The sequence below is a fragment of the Schistocerca piceifrons genome, chromosome 11, assembly GCF_021461385.2.
Source record: "Schistocerca piceifrons isolate TAMUIC-IGC-003096 chromosome 11, iqSchPice1.1, whole genome shotgun sequence".
Lineage (NCBI taxonomy): Eukaryota > Metazoa > Arthropoda > Insecta > Orthoptera > Acrididae > Schistocerca > Schistocerca piceifrons.
Genome location: NC_060148.1, coordinates 104,623,069 through 104,644,513, shown reverse-complemented (window position 1 = coordinate 104,644,513; position 21,445 = coordinate 104,623,069).

Sequence of the window (21,445 nt, the reverse complement as noted above, 5' to 3'; positions counted from 1 at the left end):
AACAAAATATCAGTACAACGAAAAACCAGACAATGTGGGATATTTCACTTTTTTATTCACTTGATAGCTAGTTTCGGACCAGGACCCATTTTCTTCCTTTTACAAGTTGCCACCCGCTCAAGGAAGATGCGTTGCTTATAGCGATTACGAGGCAATAGAGCGACTGCTGTCAGGTACGTAGGTTGTTCTTGAACATTAGCCAGATTATCTGAAAAACAATTTGAACCAGAGGCTCTGTCTTCCAATTCTGATCGGCACACATGAGAGGAGTCAGGCATCACATCTGGCTAAAGAGGGAGGACATCCTGGCCACCAATCGGCTTAATGGCAGTAACAGGAGAAAGTCGATAAGAGGTCGTAGGAAAGGGTGACTTAAACGGAACGGACAAATTTAGAGGCGTCTCAGTTTTTCTGTTGTTTAATCATTGCAATACCAAAAATCCCAACGACTGCCCCACGCCTGCATGTTTAAGGAAGATGCTAGGACACACACCAGCCATCTCAACTTCCTTTTTCGCACCATCGATCCTACCAGTAGAGCAGGAGTCAGCACTACAGTTTATAACAACCAACAGACTCACTTCAGGGAGCGCTGTGTGAGGAGTGGATGTACCCAACTCCTCTCTGTCCTGTATACGACATCTCTTGTGTTGCACTGCGGACACAGCCCGTCTGCTAACAACAGTTTCACGACCCTGCAACTAAGATCAAACTGAAAAGTCAGGAGCAGGTAGATGTGCGTTCATCTGTTGCTCCATTGCACCTAGCCAAGACGTGGCAACAATCTCGTGGGCAGTAGAAACGAGATCAGCTAACACCAATTTCGACGCTGTTCCAAGGAGGACTTCAACACAAATATCCTCCACTAGCATATTAGATCAGAGGTGGCCACCTTAGGTAATAAGAAAGAACGTCGCTACTTCCTCATTACATGTTGTATGAATGTGGTACTCACAAAACTGCAGGTGGGAAGGAGTGTTGTTCTTTACTACCATCTCCACTGAACGGATCCTACTGTAACTCTGTGAAGGATATTGAGTGGACTAGCGTTCACATCGTATACGCCTCACATCACTCTCAGAGACCAAAGTAAACTGTTGTTACACTCGTGGACACGTAAACGCTGAGGGAAAGCTGTCCAGGTATGCACGTTCTGTGGTGAGGCAGTAAACTGGCGACCCTCCCACCTGGTGCTCGATGCGGAACTACCTTTGGACCACGGCTGCTGAAATATCATAGAATAATCTATACCTTATGACGTCGTATTTGCAAATCAGATTTCTCTGGTCAGTGTGTTGCACTGGAACTGTTCACGAATTTCTGAGTGACTATTTACGCAACTTGTCTATAGAACGCGGCAGACGAATGCTTTGGCAACAAATTACTGTGAACATTATTCGACAGTAGTCATTCATTTGATGTTCACAGGGGGCGTTCATAGAAAATACCAGCTCAGGAAAATGAGACAAGTCAATTCCCAGGCTTGGAGGTGTGGAGTACTGTAGAGCGATACAGTTCCCATGTTTGGTCAGTAAGTAGCTACTGAAGTATCCTTCCGTTGTACACTTTTCTTGTATGATTTGTAGTTGCAGTTTTCACCTTTCTTTACAGTCGAGGCGTAGTTCTGTGTATTTTAGCGAGTTAGTAATTTGGATAGCATATTTCGATGAGGCAGTAGTTATGAGGATGAAAAGTGGTTGTTTGTCTTATACAGTTGCCTGGCTTTTGGAATGGCTAGATTCAAGGTGTGTCTGGTTAGCATGGTTGAGGTGGGATCGTCAACACATTGGAGGAAATGGACAGGATGTCTGAACCCGGCCGCTCCTATTGTTTCCATAAACAGTACATCTTCTTGTCAATAAGAGTAGGGTTCACTTGGAACTTCTCCTTCACTGACTATGTTCTGCAACTTATCCACTACCTCAATAAGAACAAATTTGTCATCTCTGCAGCTCTTAACCTTCTGACTACGTCTGTGTGTGTGAGTGTGTGTGTGTGTGTGTGTGTGTGTGTCCAGGGTGAGGGACTGGTGCCTGTACCACTGGTATAGACAGAACACTACCGTCTGTTACTGCTCTCACCCAGCGCAATGTATTAATTTTCATCGCTACAGTAGTCATTGCATTATCACACAATGGGTAAACAGTTCTTTATTTCTTTCTTTGTCACTGTGTTGTGTTTCTATCGAACTGCAGATGGTACACCGCTTTACTGTCTGCTGTTCTCATCTGAGAGTGTGTGCTTGCGTTTAGTTTTTGGAGCGAACGTGGAACGCCACATTCACGTTCAGGAGAAACTGGAACAGGAAGTACGAGCTAGTCACACAGAGAAAGAAATGAAAAAAATGTGAAGCTTCAGTCACAAACAAACACAGGAATAAAGGCCAGTGTCCTACTAACTATTTAATTGACATTCAAATAATTATGAAAGATATAGCGTCAATCACGTGCCTTTCTTCAAGACCAGACCATGATTTCCATATGTCGTCAACCACATGTCTGCAACCCATTGCACTCGTACTTAGACTAAATATATTCCCCTACAGGTGAGACATGTTAATTGACAATCGATTGTCGGGTATTGGCGGATAAATGCAATACTGCAGTTCCTGTGTTGTTCATAAATACGATTGAATGTTTCCTCGGACATGCATGCGTCCGTATTTGCATGCATGTCCGAAAGGACATTACAGTCTACTTCTGAAGAACACAGGTAGAGCAGTATAGTACTGGCCCACGAAAAGCTCTCGTGCGAAGCAAAAATATTGACCAATATTTTAGTCACACTCTTTAGTTTGTTTACGTCCATAGGACATGTTAGACTTGTGGTCTGAGGGAAAGTCTGTATGGTTCTTTGTCATCAGCAGGACTGGAAATTATGACCAATGTGTCGCAAATTGACTTGCGCACCAGGATATAACGTATGGATGCTAATATCTGTATGTAATGCTTTCAGGTGTTCCTAGTGACGTAAGGAATTTCTGATACCTCCAACCATTCATTTCTTGCTTTTCCGATTTTTTTGCACTACCTCACACTTCCTTCGGTTACCTACTTAACGATTCCTTGATATCTAAGGATGTATCCGGTCAATCGATTCCTTCTATTAGTCAGACAGTGCCTCTATTGTTTCCTATCAGTTCGATCCCGTACCTCTTCATTATATATTCTATTTCACCATCTTATCTTCAGAACTATTCTGTATCACATGTCAGATTCTGCTACGATGGGAGCATGACCGTTGTATTTTCTGCTTGCCATCATCCGCCCATAACACCAACGTATGGAGGGCCGGTGGGCTAATGTTGCAGGGCCAGACCTTCTGACACTCATCTGGACTGGTCCCCTCTAACTAAAGAACAGGCTGCCCTCCTCTTCAGGAACCATATGTTGGTCTGGCTGCTGTATAGACGCCCCTTCCACGTTGTTGCATCTGCAGTATGGCTGTCTGCATCACTGAGGCACGCAGGCCACCCCAATCTTGCATAGCCTTGCTGCTAAACAGTGGAGGTGGAGGTGGGACTAGACTATTGTAGCCTTTTTTTTTTTTGGTCATCAGCTTACTGACTGGTTTGATGCAGCCCGCCACGAATTCCTTTCCTGTGCTAACCTATTCATCTCAGAGTAGCACTTGCAACCTACGTCCTCAATTATTTGCTTGACGTATTCCAATCTCTGTCTTCGTCTACAGTTTTTGCCCTCTACAGCTCCCTCTAGTGTCAAGGAAGTCATTCCCTCATGTCTTAGCAGATGTCCTATCATCCTGTCCCTTATCAGTGTTTTCCACATATTCCTTTCCTCTTCGATTCTGCGTAGAACCTCCTCATTCCTTACCTTATCAGTCCACCTAATTTTCAACATTCGTCTATAGCACCACATCTCAAATGCTTCGATTCTCTTCTGTTCCGGTTTTCCCACAGTCCATGTTTGACTACCATACAATGCAGTACTCCAGACATACATCCTCAGAAATTTCTTCCTCAAATTAAGGCCGGTATTTGATATTAGTAGACTTCTCTTGGCCAGAAATGCCTTTCTTTGCCATAGCGAGTCTGCTTTTGATGTCCCCTTTGCTCCGTCCGTCATTGGTTATTTTGCTGCCTAGGTAGCAGAATTCCTTTATTGACTTCGTGACCATCAATCCTGATGTTAAGTTTCTCGCTGTTCTCATTTCTACTAATTCTCATTACCTTCGTCTTTCTCCGATTTACTCTCAAACCATACTGTGTACAGATTGAAGAGTAGGGGCGAAAGGCTACAGCCTTGTCTTACACCCTTCTTAATACGAGCACTTCGTTCTTGATCGTCCACTCTTATTATTCCCTCTTGGTTGTTGTACATATTTTATATGACCCGTCTCTCCCTATAGCTTACCCCTAATTTTCAGAATGTCGAACAGTTTGCACCATTTTATATTGTCGAACACTTTCTCCAGGTCGACAAATCCTATGAAAGTGTCTTGATTTTTCTTTAGCCTTGCTTCCATTATTAGCTGTAACGTCAGAATTGCCTCTCTCGTCCCTTTACTTTTCCTAAAGCCAAACTGATCGTCACCTAGCGCATTCTCAATTTTCTTTTCCATTCTTCTGTATATTATGCTTGTAAGCAGCTTCGATGCATGAGCTGTTAAGCTGATTGTGCGATAATTCTCGCACTTGTAAGCTCTTGCCGTCTTCGGAATTGTGTGGATGATGCTTTTCCGAAAGTCAGATGGTATATCGCCAGACTCATATATTCTACACACCAACGTGAATAGTCGTTTTGTTGCCACTTCCCCCAATAATTTTTGAAATTCTGATGGAATGTTATCAATCCCTTCTGCCTTATATGACCGTAAGTCCTCCAAAGCTCTTTTAAATTCCGATTCTAATACTGGATCCCCTATCTCTTCTAAATCGACTCCTGTTTCTTCTTCTATCACATCAGACAAATCTTCACCCTCATAGAGACTTTCAATGTATTCTTTCCACCTATCTGCTCTCTCCTCTGCATTTAACAGTGGAATTCCCGTTGCACTCTTAATGTTACCACCGTTGCTTTTAATGTCACCAAAGGCTGTTTTGACTTTCCTGCATGCTGAGTCTGTCCTTCCGACAATCATATCTTTTTCGATGTCTTCACATTTTTCCTGCAGCCACTTCGTCTTAGTTTCCCTGCACTTCTTATTTATTTCATTCCTCAGCGACTTGTATTTCTGTATTCCTGATTTTCCAGGAACATGTTTGTACTTCCTCCTTTCATCAATCAACTGAAGTATTTCTTCTGTTACCCATGGTTTCTTCGCAGCTACCTTCTTTGTACCTATGTTTTCCTTCCCAACTTCTATGATGACCCTTTTTAGAGATGTCCATTCCTCTTCAACTGTACTGCCTACTGCGCTATTCCTTATTGCTGTATCTATAGCGTTAGAGAACTTCAAACGTATCTCGTCATTCCTTAGTACTTCCGTATCCAACTTCTTTGCGTATTGATTCTTCCTGACTAATGTCTTGAACTTCAGCCTACTCTTCATCAATACTAAATTGTGATCTGAGTCTATATCTGCTCCTGGGTACGCCTTACAATCCAGTATCTGATTTCGGAATCTCTGTCTGACCATGATGTAATCTAATTGAAATCTTCCCGTACCTCCCGGCCTTTTCCAAGTATACCTCCTCCTCTTGTGGTTCTTGAACAGGGTATTCACTATTACTAGCTGAAACGTGTTACAGAACTCAATTAGTCTTTCTGTTCTTTCATTCCTTTTCCCAAGCCCATATTCTCCTGTAACCTTTTCTTCTACTCCTTCCCCTACAACTGCATTCCAGTCGCCCATGACTATTAGATTTTCGTCCCACTTTACATACTGCATTACCCTTTCAATATCATCATACACTTTCTCTATCTGTTCATCTTCAGCTTGCGACGTCGGAATGTATACCTGAACTATCGTTGTCGGTGTTGGTCTGTTATCGATTCTGATTAGAACAACCCAGTCACTGAACTGTTCACAGTAACACACCCTCTGCCCTACCTTCCAATTGATAACGAATCCTGCACCTGTTATACGATTTTCTGCTGCTATTGATATTACCCGATACTCATCTGACCAGAAATCCTTGTCTTCCTTCCACTTCACTTCACTGACCCCTACTATATCTAGATTGAGCCTTTGCATTTCCCTTTTCAGATTTTCTAGTCTCCCTACCACGTTCAAGCTTCTGACATTGCACGCCCCGATTCGTAGAACGTTATCCTTTCGTTGATTATTCAATCTTTTTCTCATGGTAACCTCCCCCTTGGCAGTCCCCTCCCGGAGATCCGAATGGGGGACTATTCCGGAATCTTTTGCCAATGGAGAGATCATCATGACACTTCTTCAAATACAGGCCACATGTCTTGTGGATACACGTTACGTGTTTTTAATGCAGTGGTTTCCATTGCCTTCTGCATCCTCATGTCGTTGATCATTGCTGATTCTTCCGCCTTTAGGGGCAATTTCCCACCCCTAGGACAAGAGAGTGCCCTGAACCTCTATCCGCTCCTCTGTCCTCTTTGACAAGGCCGTTGGCAGAATGAGGCTGACTTCTTATGCCGGAAGTCTTCGGCTGCCAATGCTGATTATTTATCAAAGTTTAGGCAGTGGCAGGGATCGAACCCGGGACCGAAGACGTTTTGATCATGAATCAAAGACGCTACCCCTAGACCACGGGTTCCCCTATGCTGTCCAATATTTGCCTTGATTCATAAATGACATGAGGGTATCACAGGCTCTCTATATTGTCCCTTGCACTGATAATCGCCGGGTAAGATTGTCTATACGTCTACTGAGTCCTTTTAGTCTTCTGAGTCTTTCTTCATATTCTTATATAAAATTTATAAATTACGTATTTGTATCTCTAGGTATACAGATAAAACAGAACGAAGCGATTACCAGTGGCTGTAGATATTCCGTACGTAGCAAATTTATTTTAGATTCTTTATAGGTATTTTGTATGAAGCCCTTGTCGACACAGACAGTATGTAAGCGACAACATTTCGTATCATAGATTTAGATGCGTCTGTGGATGAATTGTCGCATCAGAAATGAGCGACTTGTGTTGTGTAATGGTTTTAGACATAGGTATTTCACATAACCCCTGGAAAAGAAATGAGTTGGTGTCAGCGCCAGAACTCTAGCGGGCAGGGAACGCAGTGCCGTCATGGCAAGGACGACGGATTCAAAGTTTTGGGAGGTGCTGATTTCAAAGTGTGCAGCGGCTTCCGATTCGCAGCTCTTGCATAACGATGGAAATTCTGAAGTTAATTTTACATTCTCTGTAATGCTTATCAATGTACTGGTACGTGTTAGCTGCAGTCATGTGTCACCGCTGTAGTGATTTTGGGTTGGCCCGTACGGTGGGCCCCAAACTGTACGGTCTCGGTCCGTGTCGCTGGCCTCGCACGCCCTGCATTATAACGCCCACAGCCGCGCTGTCGCAACCGGGACTCAGTTTGGAGCACAAACAGGATTTCAGCTGACCGCAAACCGCTAGCCGCCTGCGGTCACAGCTGGGATATGACGCCAGCACTCTTGCCTGCTCTTCACACACACACGCACGTAAGAATCTGGAGTATTCCTGGCGCACATCCGCAGTGATCTCGTTATGCAAATATGCGTTCCTGCGTCAGTGGCTTCCCACTAAAGGATAAACATGCCTTTAAAAGGCAAGTGCGTCTATACGGTATGGAAGCCTGTGTGTAGCACATCCTGACACTTAACACTAGCTTTAAAATGGTTATGAATATTCCTAGCTAGGTTTGGAAAGTCATTTACTAGCTTCACTGACACATATGTGAAAATATGAAATATGCATTTGAGTATAATTAGTCCAGGACATTGTTCAGTTAAGCGAGTAGCAACAGTGTTTCTTGATCGCATCATATAACTGCAATCAGCACAAGTAAATCTTATAAGATTGTTTTGAGAAACATTTTACTCAGAAAATGGAAGCATTACATTATTATAAAGATTTTTACTTGTTATCATATTCGCCATGTTTTAAAATATCACAAAGGTTCCGAAAATTACGTCAGTTTTATTTGTGTCCTTATCAAAATATCAAACCAAAACACACGAGGTTTTAACATATTCTACGTCTGTTGACTCGTCAGTGAGAACACTGAATTCAGTGTGTCTCAGTTTTCTTGGAACTTCGTTCTGCGTTGTTATGGCTCTCTCCTATCACATTGTTTACGATCTGGAAACATTCAGTTCAACGCAGTTGAGTAGCATCTGAAATTTTAGAATCAGGGAAACAACTCTCGACTACGTCTTTCAGCTGATTTACTACAATCAAAAGAAGACTGTTCTGCAACGAATTCTGTCAAGTAAACATTGGATGATTTAACAGTGGAAACACGCTGTATGGAGTGACGAATCACGGTACAGAATGTGGCGATCCGATGGCAGGGTGTGGGTATGGCGTATGCCCGGTGAACGTCATAGGCCGGCGTGTGTAGAGCCAACAGTAAAATTAGGAGGCAGTAGTGTTATGGTGCGGTCGTGTTTTCCATGAATGGGGCTTGCACGTCTTCCTCTTTTGCCTGGTACTATCATAGCACAGGCCTACATTAATCTTTTAAGCACCTTCTTGCTTCCCACTGTTGAAGAGCAATTCGGCGATGGTGATCGCATCTTTCAACACGGTCGAGCACCTGTTCATAATGCACGGCCTTTGGCGGAGTGGTTGGACTAAAAAATCGTCTCTGTAACGGACAGGCCTGCACAGATTCCTGACCTAACTCATATAGAACACCTTTGGGATGTTTTGGAGCCCGACTTCGTGCCAGGCCTCTCCTCAGTGCAGTGCTCCGAGAAGAACGAGCTGCCATTCCCCAAGAAACTTTCCAGAACCTGATTGAACGTATGCCTGCGAGATGTGTCATGAAGGCTAAGGAAGGGCTAGTACCATATTGAATTCCAGTATTGCCGATGGAGGGTGCCACGAACTAGTGAATCATTTTCAGCCAGGTGTTCAGATAGTTTCTTAATGGAAAAAATAAAAGGTATTCATATGATGTGGGCTATAAACTGAAAGTAATAGCGTATGCAGAAGAACATGGAAAAAGAGCAGCTGAGTGACATTTCGGCCGTCCACCAATAGAAATGGTGGCTCCATCTTGGTGTGGGCTGTCTTCCATGGAACAGACTGGGTCCTCTGGCCCAGCTGAATCAATCGTTGGCTAGAGATGGTTATGGTCGGGTATTTGGTGAACATTTGCAGCCATTCATGGACTTTATCTTCCCAAACAACAATGCGTCATGTCACCAGGACACAATTGTTCGCTACGGATTTGAAGAACAATCTGGACAGTTAGAGCGAATGATTTGGCCACCCACACAGCTCTACCACTCGTTCCTCCGCACCCGTGACCGGGATACTCTCACCCACCACCGGCAATTACAGCAACACATCTGGAAACTCCTTACAACAAAAAAACGCCGGGACTGCTCCAAAGGCAACACCACCCCTGGTCATGATGGCGTCATCTACCACCACCTCAAGGAATCCCCCACATCCTTCCTGTCTGTCCTTGCTACCTTCTACAAGGTCCTCCTCTCCACTGGATTTTACCCCAACCTGTGGAAGATTTCCCATGTCCTGCTGTTCCCTAAACCTAACAAACCCCCCTCTGATACCTCTTCCTATCGTCTCATCTGCCTCACCTCCATGTTCAGTAAGGTCTTTGAGGCCATCCTCTCTCACCGTATTCACCGCCACCTTAACCAATACCACCTCCTTCCCCTTACCCAATGTGGCTTCCGGCCTTCCTTCTCCGCCAACGGCCAGGCCCTTAACCTTACCAATCTTCTTTCCCTCCAAACTAACTCCCGTTGCTCTGCTATCTTTGTTTCCCTTGATTTCCAGAACGTCTATGACCATGTCTGGCATCCCGGGCTCCTCTTCAGATGTATGCTCTCCCCATCAACTTCATCCATCTCGTTGCTTCCTTCCTCTCCCATCGTCCCTCCTATGTGACTATCCACAATTCCAACTCCAGTACTTTCTATCCCTCTGTCAGTGTGCCCCACGGTTCGGTCCTTTCCCCTCTCTATCTCTTGTACACTGCTGATACGCCCAAACCTTCCCCACCTGTTCTTCTTCTCCAGTTTGCTGATGACACCGCCTTCCTAGCCCTTTATACTACCTTTCAATAGTTCCAACATACCCTCCAAATCCACCTTGACCAATTCACCACTTGGTGCAACCAGTGGTTCCTCCGCATCAATCCCTCCATGACCCAGGCGATGATCATAGGCCGCACCACCTACTCCTTCCGCCTCCATGATTTCTACCTCACCATTTACGGCCGTCCTATCCACCTCACTCCTACCCTCAAATACCTTGGCCTCACACTCGACCGCCACCTCACCTGGACTCCCCATCTCCTTACCATCCAAAACAAACCTCACAACCGCCTCCACCTCCTGAAACTCCTGTCCGGCCGGACGTGGGGTCTGCATCCTTCCACCATCCTTCACACCTACAAATCCTTGATCTGCCCCATCCCCTGTTATGCCAGTGTAGCTTGAATTTCCGCCCCTCCCCGGTTCTATAAGGCCGTCCAAATCCTCGAATGCCTTGCGCTCCGCCTCGCCTTCCACATCCGCCTTCCATCCCCCAATAGCATCCTCTATGACATCATCCCCCTCCCCCACCTTCTCCTTTTCCTTGAACACATCCGCACACTATGTATTGTCCGCCGCCTTGATCCCCCTCACACCCAGGTGTCTCCTTTCCTCTCCACCCCCAACCAGTTGCCACACCTTTACCTTTGTGTCCCACCCTCTCTCCATCTCCACACCCTCCATCACAACTTCCACCATCTACCCCTCCCAGATGATGAGCTTCGCCCTGACATCTACTCTTCCTACCAAATCTGACCCCATCTTCCTGCCTCCTCCTCAGGGCTCCCTCTCCTCCCCCTTCCTCCTCCTGAGTGGCTTCCCCCTCCTACTTCCCTCCCTCGCTTGTGCCCTCTTTCAGTGTCTCTGCACTCCCTCCTGCCCTGTCTTCCCTCTTCATCTCCCACCACACGTATCTCCTGGCCTCTTCATGTACCCACTGACAACCCTGTTCTCTTCATCCTGCCGCTTCCCCTGCTGCCCCTTGCTCTCCCTCCTTTCCATCCGCTCTGACCTTTCCCCAGGCAAGTCCCACCTGGCAGTTTTATTCTTCGTCATGTGTGCTACAAGTGGGTTTAAACGTGTTGTTCTGGAGTTTTTTTAATACTGTGGCCGACTTTTAACCTGTGCATGTCCATTCAGTGTCTTCTCTGTGTTTTAAGCATCGCCAACTGTGTTTTTCAACTTCCTGGTGACTTTTTTAACTGTCCCCTGTGAACGTCTCCATGTCAGTCTAATTTTATCTCCATTTTCTCCCTTTGCTCTGTTTTATGTTCCCCTTTTTTATCGCCTTATGTATGTAACATTTTCTTCTTAATTTAGTTGTCATGTCGCTCGGCTGAGGAACGGCGGATTGTGCCGCTGACAGCCCTCACCTGCCCATATGGGGCAGGGGAGTGAAATCAAAATAAAGCAAAAAAAAAAAAAGAAAAAGGTGCCCAAACGTCAGCCAGGTGTGCAGTACGTAGGAGGGTGGACCAAAGTGCGCGAGAGGCTGGTGTAGCCGACTTGGACAAGTCCGTTACAGTAAACAAATACATTGGTGACTAAGGAAAACTCACTGTATGTCGATGCTTTCAGGTCCGTTAAGCATAAACTATCAAACCGATTACTTGACTACTTATTACAGGTTGAACAAAACGCCCTCACACCGACATGAAATAATGTTGAGGTGGACTCATACAAGAAGGTGAAAATGAGCATTTATTTTTGTTTTGAAAATGTTGGTTTTAGTCTATACCCACAGTTTGTTTATTTTGCCTCCCAGCTACCAGTTGCGGTACACACTAACATCCTCAGGCCATCCTCTGGCACGCATTCGTGACCCTCACTTCCGAAGTAACTGTGTCAGATTTTTGTATTTGACACGTTACATCTACTTGGGAAGTAAACATAACCAGAAGCAAATTAAAGAAACTGCTACTGAAGACTAAAACAAAAAAATTTCAGTATTGTATTCATCGTTGTTCGACTGACAGTGTGTGAGGAATATGTATTTTTATATGTAAGTTGAGGTGGAGGGGGAAGAAAGGAAGTGAGTGGGAATGGGGTACTGACGTCAGCTGCATCGAGGCTTTATGCAGAATCAGCGGCGACGAGTGGAAAGTGTGTGCCCTGCCGTAGGCCGCCTCAGCGCCACTCTGCTACTGCACTGAGTTATCTCCACTGGTTCTACAGAGAAGACAGACAAATACGAGAGCCACGCAACACAATATCGCTGAGGAGGCAAAAAACAAATGTAGAATCTACCCTCCATAGTTCTGGACACTTACAAAGCATTAATGTAGTGAAAGGAATGTACGGCCGACCTCTCCAGACTGGATGTGCTGGGTCAGACTAACTCCTAATAAGCGTGTCACAAGTGCTGATGTCGTGACGTCACAGACGTGTATAACCGCGTGAGGCGTGTAGCGACGCGGAAGTTTTCTACGCCAGGTGCTTTTTACGTCTGCGTATGCCTGTCAGACGCTGGTTACACCGTGACGAGTTTTCGGCACTGTGTATGATGGAACTGTTTACCAAACCACAGAAAAACACTCGAGAAAAGTACAGAATGTTAGAAAACTAAAATATATTTAATACGAATGAAGAGAAAGGAGCAGGTAATCCTCGGAAGACGGACGTCGATGTTTTGTTCAAGAAAAAATGCGACATGCCATTCATGTCTTACATTTTCTGCTGTGTAAGAGGCTGTAGACATCAGAATGTAGGGCTTTGGCTTTCACCGGAATGACGGTAATTATCTTATCCCTAGGAGACTATAAAGTAATTCGCCAAATTATTTACATCAAAACTTGAGAAAACAGCATTCGAGATAGCTCGGCAATCTATACGGTGGGGCTGCCACCGACCCCTTGTCTGGTAGCCCAGTGATAATCTGTTGTTTTTCATAACGACGCTGGAGATATTTCTTGTGACCTTGAAATTTTGTTCATATTTAACACGGAAGGAGTTTCGAGAACATACGACATTAGAACGTCATCATCAGAAACTTAGTTGCATGCTGTAACGGAGTTTGTGGCCCAGAGCAATTTTCGTGGCACATCATCAATGTTGCATCTCCTTAATTGCTAGCTATGTCATGCTGTCGAGTTACAAACTAATGATCTGAGGATAAATGTGTTTATGATGAGACTTGATGATGAATTTAGCCTTCAATATAGCTCGCCAGTTTATATGGTGGGGCAAATAAAAGTGGCGCAGAGGACAGAGTTCCAGGGTACGAAGGAACACAGCAGGGTGAAGGAAATACAGTACTGACCTGTCTGTAGCAGATGTCGCGAGTGACCACCGTCCACCTCTTGGCACTTGTGGGTCCTGGTCAGCCAGCTGGCGACGTGGGTCGAAGCTGGACTGCTGGGATTGATGCAGTCTCATCACAAATGCTCTGCTGCAGTCCTTGAAGGCTATGAGGGTTGTTGCGACACACTCTAGACATGAGAGCTCCCCACACAAAATGATTGCACAGTGACAGATCATGTGAAATGGCTGGCCAGCTACGGTCGTGACCAGACTGACCTCCGCTAAAAACTCTGACACACATAACTCCTAGATCTGGCTGGTTGTATGGGCAGCTGCTCCATCCTGTTGAAACTAACTATAGGTGTTTACCTCCTCCGTTAGTGCTGCCAGAAATGATTTCAAAATGTTGGCAATGTAACGCCCCAAAGTCAGACTCTGATGAAAGCAGATGGGGCCAATAACGTGGTGTGCAGACACTGCACACCTAACCCCATAGTTGTGATAACGCAGCTGTGTTTTGTGGAAATTATATGGATTCTCCGCTGCACAGAACCAGTGATTCTGTGAGTTGACGTAACCACTCAGGTGAAACCAGTCTTCGTCAGACATAAAGAAGCTAATCACAAAACTGGAGGCACTAAGGGAACTCTGCTGGTTTTAATGCGCGAACAACAGACACTCAGTAGGGATGCATGTGCAGGCCCAGCTATATTCGTCAGCATGATCGACGTGTCATTACAGTTTTTTGCAACAGGCGTCGGATTGATTTGATAGGACATCAAAGCATTTTCTGGTGAGCTCCATTCACATTTTATGGAGTCCGGGCATGTTTCGAAATGTTTTTTTTGACTAGTTCAAAACAGATACTGTCTGAGGCCATTTTTGGACTGAACGTTGCGTGGCGTTTCTTGCTGGCACTTTGAGACCATTAAACATCTCGACAAACAACTGATCACACCATTCCAATGCCTTTTTGTGACGTTACTTTCCACAACGGACACCCGCTGTTCCTCTGTGAGTACCGTCGTCTCCTTTGCACTGCTCCACTCGCACTGACACAGCTGGCACTGCGCTCTGCACTGGTCTGGATCACGTGGCCGGCATATACGTGGTATCTGCGTCACATTCACGTCCAGACGTATCCATTCGTCCGCGCCATTTTTATTTGCCCCTGCCTGTTGCTTGCATTTCACGTATGATGCCCAGACTGGAATGGAATGACGTTAACTCGCGGCTCGAGGACGAAGTGAGATGGAACAGCTGGAAATTCATGTCGAGTGACTGACAGATGAACATACGGAGACTGCAGTTTTATGTCGATTTCCTCCCTTAGGTTCCAGTTCTGGAGGTCACACCGTATTACTGTGTCTCTCCCTACCCCAGGCTCAGATTTGTTAGTTGCCGTAGTTTTGTCAGTATGTGGGATATTATTGCCAAAATTCATTGCATGAGTTTTCGCGCTCCAATTATTTTTTTCTGGACACTGGTTTACTTTGGTTAATTGTATGTTGCGAACAAATGAGATTAATTATTATTATACTGGAACTGGCTTCTTATTAAATGAACAGTTTTGTTACTGTAACTCAGTAGACGGCACAACATATCCACCTCTCCTACAGTTATCGTAAAAATGTTCTGAAATTATTTCTGTTGTCAAAAATAATGAAGTTACCGTACGGAACGCTTAAAGAACCTCAAACCTTGCAGTGGATTTTTCGTCAACATTAATTATTAATCAGTGCCATGGCTAACACTAGAGCGTAAGACTATCATTGTTAACCGGAAAATGATTTCTCTATAACTTTTACGAGCCCATAATTTTTGCTTAGCAAGGTTTCCTTTTGAAACATGAAAGTATTTTAACTTTGATACTGTTAAAGTTTACAATATTAGCAGCTCGCGTCCGCCTGTGAAACAGGACGTAAAATCTGCTGCTTTGTACTCCGATCTCTAACTGCTGTGAGAAATAATTTTAAATGCACTTTTCACCTGACCGCTTATTGCCGTATGATTGCCCTTATTATCAGATCTGAATCTGCCGCGGCGGCGGCTCGCTCCGCCGTGTCTCAGCTCTGCACCGGAGACACGACTTAAAAAGCTGAAAGTGTCGCAAATAGATGTGTAAAATACCAGGCAAGCTTTCTAATAGTACCATACGAATTCTTATTACACAACTATATTTAAAACTCGAATAACAAGTTCACACACCATTCTTTATACTCAGCGCCCAATAGCGTCCTGCTTACAATCTTGACAAATGAAAGCTAGCTACGTGTTAAACATAGCGTCACAGATTCCTCCTCTCTATGTGACTCCAAGAAGACGACAACGACAATATTATTCTTACACTACTACTTATAAAATGGCTGATTGTCATGAAATCTTTGAGTTTTTCTTTATTAATTCTTTTCTGTGGCGGTTTCAGAACTCGCCGACACAGATATTATTTCGGAAATCCACTACTTAATCCTTTACAAATACAAAATATATCATAATTGTCTCTATTCTATTACTATTCAGAGCTCACACACGTAATCAGTGCCTGTATATACATAAATAAAATTGTAGTTGCACAGTTATAAAGTATGTTTTACGTGGAAACGTTATAGCGTCTGATGTGAAAGATAACTTTAAAGGTGAGAGTGAATATTACGAGATTACAGCAGATCACAAGTGGTGGTTGTGGAGGTAAAACGGAAGTTAGCAGGAGCATCCAGCCTGCTCTGCTGCCGTTGGTACATTATCAGCTTTACCTCATCTCCCATACTCTGTTGCAGTGATACAGCCGACGTAATGCTCATTATGTCCCACCATGAAGACATGCAAGACCTGATTAATATATCATGCTGTGCGGAAACGTAGGGTGAAACGAAGCCTGGTGTTTGTTAAGGAGACGCTGAACTGTGGAGAACATAAGAAGCGTTAGCCTGCACTGACCCTGCAACACTGATATCTACCAGCACGACAATGCGCCCCACTCATAGCTCCAGTCTCGCTGAAGTAACTCAGCCAACCTGGTTGTGACATCTAAGAGCTAATCCAGGTCGCATGTCGTGTTCAGTTGAGGCCGAAAGTAGCCCCTGAAGCCTGTTCACGGCACCCTGATGAGAGCAGTATACACCAGACCTGTTCCTACAGAACCAGCTGATTTAACCTTTGCTCAGAACGACACCCATCTCCTCAGTTATTGTGTTACACGGATCTCCTCTGCAGGGTGTTGCTCAGCTCACCTGTTGCAGACATGCTGATTTATTGGCGTTTCATGCTGGACAGAATAATAAGCCAAAATAACCAGTGGTGTTTGGTCGGAAAACACAGAATTTGCTAGATACAACAAGCCTGGTCTGCTGCCTTTTGGACAACTTTACTGGGATGTGTTGTTTCAGCAGGACAGCTCTTATTGACTAACTTTCTGAATCACACAGCTGCTCTAGCGCAGATGTTCCTCATATCCTGTATTACTGGTTAAAGGATCAGTTTTTAAACATCCTTTGTGGCCAACTGTAACTTAAAATAACCCACGTTGTTCTGTGAGGGAACACTAAACTGTGCTGGATTCCTCCAAGCTGTACTACTGTGCTACTTTTGGGAGTGATCTTTCAACAGGACAAGACATTTATACACTTTCACTACTCTCCATTACATACCACAGTTTCCTCGGAAGTAACAGATCAGATACACTCTCAGTCTCGTGGCTTGGGGAACTTAAACATGAAACGATCCTCCTGTGTCTGAGGAATTACTGAACTCTGCCGGTGTCCAGAGTGTTGTCCTGCCTCTGCTGGGTGAGTAGGAGACGATGTTCCACTAGAACACCGGCCTTTCTGTCGCTTTCTGCGATAAGTGGCACAAGTTGTTCTAATGTCCATCAGCTCCACTGGCAATGACATGCTAGCCTAATTTTTGAGTATCATGTTTTAGAGGAACCATCAAGCAAACAATCACTGAAGATTGATCAATGAATAATACAGCATGGTCAATGGTACTTGGTAACAACCTTAACGAATGTATTTACTGTTTCTTTGCCATATTTAGCGAGTGTGTGTGACAGAATAGATACCATTGTACGCACATTAACCTCTCTTACTTCGTTCTCGAGGTTCCTACTTGAGACGTGCAATAGTTTCAACGTATATGTAGCACATTTTGCCTCGAATTCCTTTTCTGTAAATTAACCTAATTCAATTTCACGCCAGCCGCTGTGGCCGAGCTATTCTAGCCGCTTCAGTCCCGAACCGCGGTGCTGCTACGGTTGCAGGATCGAATCCTGTCTCGGGCATGGATGTGTGTGATGTCCTGAAGTTGGTTATGTTTAAATAGTTCTCAGTCTAGGGGACTGATGACCTCAGATGTTGTCCCATAGTGCTGAGAGCCACTTGAACCATTTTTTTTTAGAATTTCACGAAAACAACATCGCCCTTCTGCCAAACACTCCGGTTTGAATGCCACAACCACCTCTGTTACTTCTACGTATGCTCAGTCCTAGCACTCCTTCTGATTTTGCTCCATACCCGCTGTCATGCCGACTTGACCAGGTCTCCAGGTGCTGCAGCGGAAGTCTACATCTACATCTACATCTACATCTACATGGATACTCTGCTAATGCCATGTAAGTGCCTGTCAGAGGGTTCAATTCTCTGTTATTTCAATCAAGTATAGCGCGTGGAAAAAACAGCACTTATATATTTCCGTGCGACCTCTGATTTCCCTTATTTTATTATGGTGATCGTTTCTTCATATGTAGGTCGGCGTACACTCCTTGAACATCCACATTCAGGTTCAGGTTCTTCCTGTCGTTCAATATCAGCATAGCTATACATTGAAACGTCGTGTATTTCTGTATCATCCGCATGAAATTTCTGAATTGTTACGTTATACACTGAAGAACCAAAGAAACTGGTACACAGGCCTAATATTGTGTAGTGTCCCCGTGAGCACGCAGAAGTGCCGCAAAATGAATAATGTCTGAATGTGTTCTGGGGGAAATAACACCATGAATCGTCCAGGGCTGTCCATAAATCCGTAATAGTACGAGGGGCTGGCGATCTCTTCTGAACAACACGTTGAAAGGCATACCAGATATGCTCAATAATGTTCATGTCTGGGAGTTTGGGGCGAGTGGAAGTGTTTAATCTCAGAAGAGTGTTCCTAGAGCCACTCTGTAGCAATTGTGGACGTGTGGGGTGTCGCATTGTCCCGCTGGAATTTCCCAAGTTCGTCAGAATGCATAATGGACATGAGTGGCTGCAGGTGACCAGACAGGATGCTTATATACATGTCACCTCTCAGAGTCGTGTCTCGACGTATCAGAGGTCCCATATCACTCCAACTGCACATGCCGCACACCATTACAGAGCATCCATCATCTTGAACAGTCCCCTGCTGATAAGCATGGTCCATAGATTCGTGAGGTTGTGTCCGTCCATCCACTCGATACAACTCTTACTTTTCATTTTCTTTGGTTGATAATATTATGACACTAGATAAGTCATTAGGAGCGAGTACTGTTAAATCAACGTTGTCTCGAAGTCACGGAAGTTATTAGCAACATACTGGTTGAAACAAAATATCTGTACAACGAAACACCAGCCACTGTGGGATATTTCACTTTTTTATTCACTTGATAGCTAGTTTCGGGCCAGGACCCATTTTCTTCCTTTTACAAGTTGTCACCCGCTCAAGTAAGATGCGTTGCTTATAGCGATTATGAGGCAATAGAGCGACTGCTGTCAGGTACGTAGGTTGTTCTTGAACATTAGCCAGATTATCTGAAAAACAAGTTGAACCAGAGGCTCTGTCTTGCAAATCTGATCGGCACAGATGAGAGGAGTCAGGCATCACATCTGGATAAAGAGGGAGGACATCCTGGCCACCAATCGGCTTAATGGGAGTAACAGGAGAATGCCAGTAAGAGGTCGTAGGAAAGGGTGACTTAAACGGATCAGACAAATTTAGAGGCGTTTCAGTTTTTCTGTTGTTTAATCATTGCAACACCAGAAATCCCAATGACTTCCCCACGCCTGTATGTTTCTGGAAGATGCTAGGACACTCACCAGCTATCTCAACTTCCTTTTTCGCACCATCGATCCTACCAGTAGAGCAGGAGTCAGCACTACAGTATATATCAACCAACAGACTCACTTCAGGGAGCGCTGTGTGAGGAGTAGATGTACCCAACTGCTCTCTGTCCTGTGTACGACATCTCTTGTGTTGCACTGCAGACACAGCCAGCCTGCTAACAACAGTTTCACGACCCTGCAACGAAGTTCAAATTGAAAAGTCAGGAGCAGGTAGATGCGCATTCAGCTGTTCCTCCATTCCACCTGGCCAAGACGAGGAAACAATCTCGTGGACAATAGAAACGAGATCAGCTAACGCCAATTTCGACGCTGTTCCCAATAGGACTTCAACCCAAATATCCTCCACTAGCAATTAGATCAGAGGTGGTCACTTTAGGTGATGAGAAAGCACGTCGCTATATCCTCATTATATGTAGTATGAATGCGGTTCACACAAAACTGTAGATGGAAAGGAGTGTTGTTCTTTACTACCATCTCCACTGAACAGATCCTACTGTAACTCTGCGAAGGGTATTGAGTGGACTAGCGTTCACATCGTATACCCCTTCACATCACTCTAAGAAACCAAAGTAAACTGTTGTTATCTTCTGGCCAAGACGATGTGCTACACTCGAGGACACGAAAACACCGAGGCAAAGCTGTCCAGGTATGTGCGTACTGTGGTGAGGCAGTAAATTGGCGACCCTCCCAGCCGGCGCTCGATGCGGAACCATCCCTGGACCACAGCTGCAGAAATATCATAGAAGAATCTATATCTTATGACGTCGTATTTGCAAATCAGAATTCTCTGGTTACTGTGTTGCATTGGAACTGTTCACGATTTCCTGAGTGACTAATTACACAACTTATTTATAGAATGCGGCAGACGAATGCTTTGGCAACAAATTTCTGTGAACATTATTCGACAGCAGTCATTCATTTGATGTTCACAGGGGGCGTTCATAGAAAATACCAGCTCTGAACATGAGACAAGTCAATTCCCAGGTTTGAAGGTGTGGGGTACAGTAGAAGGATGCAATTCTCATGTTTGGTCAGTAAGTAGCTACAAAAGTATTCTTCTGTTGTACGCTTTTCTTGTATGATTTTTACGTGAAGTTTTCAGGTTTCTTTACAGCCGAGACGTACCCCTGTGTATTTCCAGGGACAGCGGCGACAGTTCGTACATCTACCACAGCACAGGTAACAGAGCTCGTGAGACCAGACACCTCAACACAAACTGTTGTGAACCACCTATTAGCAATGACACTATGGGCACCCACACTTCTACCTCCTCTCCCACCCACACCACAGCATCGACTGGTGCCGCCAGGGCTTCCTTCACCTGGAAGAAGGAATGGCGCGCCCTGGTCTTCAGCGACGCCAGCAGATACTGCCTGCATCCAAGTGACGGTCGTTTGTGCATACGAAGGAGAGCTGGTGAGTGCTACCTCAAAGAGTGTACACACTGGCCTTACCGTGCCGTTCCTGGAGAGGACATGCAGAATGTTGTTAAACCTGCTCTTTTGCTTTTCTTGTAACAGAAAGATGGTGTGTTGTTCCAAGAGGATAATGCTCGCCCACATACTGCTCATCGAGCTCAATGTGCCCTGTAAGACGTGTGGCAACTTCCGTGGCTGGCACGATCTCTGGACTCCTCTCCAGTCCAGCAGGTGTGGGGTATGATGGGACGACAAGTGACAGGTGCGACGTGTCAGGCGAGGACTCTTACACAACGACGTGACACCACGTATCCCAGGGCTGTATTCGCCACCTGTACGACCCACTGGACGACAGAGTCAGTGCCTGTGTTGCTGCCTGTGGTGGCTACGCCACTTGCTAATATGGATGTCTCAGGTTGGGTCGATGCCTGGTTCGTCCAAGCGTGTGTGCTATTCGTCTGTATGTGTTACCACTTCATGTACTCCATATGCAGTGTTGCAACAATAAATCTTGAGTGACCTATTAACTTCCAAAAGCACCATTTTTTTTCTGGCAGT